Here is a 4,717-nt window from a genome sequence, read left to right as displayed (position 1 = left end):
AAGTTACCAGCATAGATACACCTAAGGGCAATTTTTCTGTGAATTTTGGCAAGGTATGTTAGCATTGCATTTTTGGGACTAGTAGTCAAGGGAACTTCTTAAGAAATGCAGCCCTCAAATGAACCCTGACAATAACATATCTGACATGGTTTGGTTATGTGTCCCCAGCCACATCTCATCTTGAATTGTAATAATCCCTACATGTCAAGGGTGGTGCCAAGTGGAGATAATTGAATTATTGGAGGCTGTTTCCCCCATACTGTTCTCCTAATAGTGAGTTCTCACAAGATACAATGTTTTTTAAGCATCTGCTATTTCCCTTGCTGGTACATTCTTTCTTGCCTGCCGTGACGTAAGACGTAACTTCTGCCTTCTGCCATGATGGTGAGGCCTCCCCAGCCACATGGAACTGTAAGTCCATTAAATCTCTTTCTTTTGTAAATTGCCCAGTCTCAGGTATGTCTTTATCAGCAGCATGAAAATAGACTAATACAACATCAATGAGGATGGACGTTACAATGATCCCCACTGCATTAAATAGATCTTCTATGAGGGTCAGATATGGTTTCAGGTGAGTTAAAAATCCCTTAAGATAAATGTCACCATGCTAAATGGTGCCTTCATTTTGTTTAAAAGGTTAGTGAAAAAATTATTATTTATCAAAGTTAGTTGCTTGGATAAATAAATTTCTATTTGAAGACATTAAAAGAAACAACAACAACAAAAACCTAGTGAGCATAGTTAACTTAGTAAGACACGGGGATACAATACCTTTAAAAGGCAATATTTGGTTCAGGCACAATAGCTCATGCTTGTAATCCCAGCACTTTGGTAGGCCGAGGTGGGCAGACCACTTAAGGTCATGAGTTCAAGACCAGCCTGGCCAACAGGGTGAAATTCTGTCTCTACTAAAAATACAAAAATTAACTGGGCATGGTGGCACATACCTGTAATCCCAGCCACTGGGGAGGCTGAGGCACAAGAATCACTTGAACCCAGGAAGCAGAGGTTGCAGTGAGCCAAGATTGTATCATTGCACTCCAGCCTGAGCAATAGAATGAGACTCTGTATCAAAAATTTTAAAAAAGTTAATATTTGGAGTTGGGAACAATGGCTTCTGAAAGTATATCTCATTCTGTCTTGAATACATTAGGTAGACACACTTTTTTTAAATGTGAAACTGTTTTTTTTCCTTCCCACGCTTTTAACATTTTTGTATTCTGTACTGAAGATCAAGAACTAAACATTTCACTTTTATGTTTCTCCCATGGGGTACTTTTAAATTAAGTTGGTCTCTGGCTATTATATTTATTTTAATCTTTTGAGTTTGTTTTTCCCAACAATAGAGCCTGCAGTTTACTAATGTACTGTCAGATGATGTTGAATATGCAGGAGACAGAGCTATTATCTGTCTCAGTAAACAGATTTTTCTCATACCAAAAGCTGGAGAGTGGGTCAATAAGCTTTTATGGCAACTTGTTAGATTTTTCTTAGGAAATCATAAAGATTTTTCTTTCTAGATCATTTTCAAATTATATCAAATGATGAGAATTAAAAATAAAGAATTTTAGAACTAATATTTTGTAAAATTAGGATCATAAAATCAAGATTTAAATTGATTTTTTAAAATGTATATACCCAGTGTCTTAGGTCAAGTTTTCTAGAAGAGCCTGAAGAAGGGTTCTTGTGTATTAGATGTTTTTAGTAATAACAATAATAACAACATTAATTGAAGCCTTTGTATGTGCTAGACATAATGCTAAACACCTCACTTGAATTGCTTAATTTAATTTTGAAAATAATCGTATGAAGCAGGTTTTATTACAATAATTTAGTTTTTAGATTTAGGGGGCACTTCTACTTGTTTGTTATATGAGTATATTGCATACTGGTGGTGATTCAGCTTCTAGCATACCCATTACCCAAATAGTGAACACTGTACACAATAGGTAATTTTTCAACCCTCCCGCCCCTCCCTCTTCCATTTTGGAGTCTTTGGTGTTTATTATCCCCATTTTTATGTCCACGTGTGTCCATTGTTTAGCTCCCACTTATAAGTGAGAACATACAGTATTTGGTTTTCTGTTCCTGAATTAGTGGACTTAAGACAATGGCTTCCAGCTTCATCCATGTTATGGTTAAAGACTTGATTTCATTTTTTTATGGCTGTGTAGTTTTATTTTGGGGAGGGGTGGGGCTGCCCCAAAGGGTAGACAGGTTTATTGGGCAGCAGCCAGGGAAATCAGTGGTTGGACTTGGCCACATGCTCCAGCTCGTCCTTCTTGATGGCATAGGAGTTGGAGGAGCTCTTCGTGACATTGATGAGCTCATCTGCCAGGCACTCAGCAATGGTCTTGATGTTCCAGAAGGAAGCCTCAAGAGCACCTGTGCACAGCAGCCAGATGGCATGATTCACACGGCGCAGTGGGAACACGTCCGCAGCCTGTCATCTCACAGTCCCGGTTTGCCCAATGCATGTGGACCACTGTTGATGATGGCATTCACCAGGACCTGCAGAGGGTTCTCGCCTGTGAGCAGGTGGATGATCTCGAAGGCATGCTTGATGATGTGCACAGTCATGAGCTTCTTGCAGTTATTGTGGCCATGAATCCTCATGGAGTTAGTGAGGCATGCCTCAATGGGGCACTGAGCTTCGTGGAAGTGTTTGGTGGCATACCACCCTGCACCGTGAGGCAGGTGCTTGACATACTTCTCCTTCACTGCAATGTAATCTTGTGGGGAAATGTCGTTGATTTGTACATCACTGGTGCTCCACTTCCCAAAGAGCTTGATGTCAGGGGTCTCTGCCACCGCTGGTGCTGCTGTCTCTCACTTGGTCATCCTGAGAGCACAGTCTGAGCATCTCTGTCTCTTAGCATGGACCACGCTCCACCCTGGCACAGACAGAAAGAGTGGCTGTGTAGTTTTCTACTGTGTATATGTACCACATTTTCTTTATCCAGTAAACCATCAACAGACATGATTTTCTGAAAGAGACCTCTCAGGAGAGGGGCAGTACCACAAGCTAGGGACAGGAGAGTGGAGAGCTAGAGTGGACACGGTCCCACCTGGAGTTGTATTTCAACTTGCACTTCAAACTTTGTCCCATCTTGATGCAAAATAGCTGATCTATGTTCTTCAGGGGATGCAAAATCGCTGCATTGAGATGATATCGATGAAGTATTTTAATGATAAAGAAAACTGGTTATGACGTATGTTAAGTGAATCATGGACTAGACACATCTACCACCAACACAGTCTTAACCATGTGAAGTGAACCAGTGAACAAGAACACGTTCACTACACTAGAACAAGAATACCTAGTATGTGCTCAAAATCTTGTTTAGCAACCCAAGTAAGGTATGACTGAGCAATTTACTTTCCATCCTTTAAAAAGGGGTTGATAAATTATGATCCATGACCAAATCCAACTGACCATCTGTTTTGTAAATAAAATTTTATTGGAACACCGCATCTATGGCTGCTTTTGTACAATAGCAGAATGGAATAGTCTCCACTCTGAAAGGTTTAAAAGAGAGCATGTGGGTGAAGAAATCACTCTCAACTCTTACAATGCTATTGTCACTTCTACAACTCACTTTATTTTCCATCAGAAGCACAACTAGTCCTTATAGGCTCTTATTGCAAAGAAAGGAAATGAGACTTAGTAATTAAAGTGAATTGCCTAAATCCCCATAACTATCTCAAAGCATGTGGAACCAGACATATGTGTGATTTTCAATACACAACCTTTACAATCAATTCATTGCTTCCAAGAAATCAGTAATTATCTATTTTCAGGTATATCCCAGGTTTCCAGAGTGAAACTAGGGAGTAGAGAAGGTTGCATATAAAGGTTCATTAGGTTTTGGTAGTATCATACCTTTCATACAGGACTAGTTTGCTCAAGTACTTTTGATCATTTGTGGACAATGCAGTTAAGATAAATCCTACCAGGAGATTATGCAAATTTCATGTTTGAATGCATTTATTTAGCATATTGGAAACTCATATAACTTTTTGTGTAGCATATTTGTGCAGGAATTCTTTTACTAGAAGTAAAAATGTAAAGCTTACCAGAATTCATTATTTGCATTCCTTAAGATGAGAAATATTGTGCTTTTGGATTCTATTACATAATTCTGTGCTGTGGAGCAAAAACAATCTGTAACAGACATTTTATTCCACCTGTTTTTACTGTATTTACTGTAGTCCTATAGATGTAGGCTAGAGAAAAAAATTAAAGTAGCTGAATAAAATATACTTTCTATGTCTTTTTGGGGGGATCCTTACGAATGAAATGTAAGTAGTTTTGTAAGTCTATGAAAGGCAACCTCTTGTGCTGTTTCTCTGTGTTCTTTCAAAGAACTGTTATCTTCTTTAATACCTGAGCATGAATGATGGAACTCAGGATTGGTAGGTATGATGGCTTAGGCTGCACCAGAAGAAGGACAGAGCAGAGTTATGATCCATTCCAAAATGGTTGGCAGGTGATATTTAGAGCTAGGCTGATCTGGGGCCAGGCGCAGTGACTCACACCTGTAATTCTAGCATTTTGGGAGGCCAAGGCAGGAAGATTACTTGAGCCCTGGAGCTCAAGACTAGCCTGAGTTGGTTAGGTGCCCAGGCTAGTCTTGAGCTCCAGGGCTCAAGCAATCCTTTGTAACAAGACCTTGTGTCTACAAAAAAAAATTTTTTAAAATAGCCAGATATGTTG

The 4,717-nt window shown here is 39.3% G+C and overlaps 1 pseudogene; it reads left to right on the top strand.

Moving 5' to 3' along the window:
- Window positions 1-518: 518 nt before the first annotated feature.
- On the top strand, window positions 519-2,859 carry LOC110569090 (uncharacterized; annotated as a pseudogene).
- The last annotated feature ends 1,858 nt before the right edge of the window (window positions 2,860-4,717 follow it).

Source organism: Aotus nancymaae, unplaced genomic scaffold (assembly GCF_030222135.1).
Source record: "Aotus nancymaae isolate 86718 unplaced genomic scaffold, 86718_ANA_hifiasm-v0.15.2.pri h1tg000058l, whole genome shotgun sequence".
Taxonomy (NCBI): Eukaryota; Metazoa; Chordata; class Mammalia; order Primates; family Aotidae; genus Aotus; species Aotus nancymaae.
Note: the sequence above shows the minus strand (reverse complement) of the source record. Positions and strands in the feature narration are given on the sequence as shown.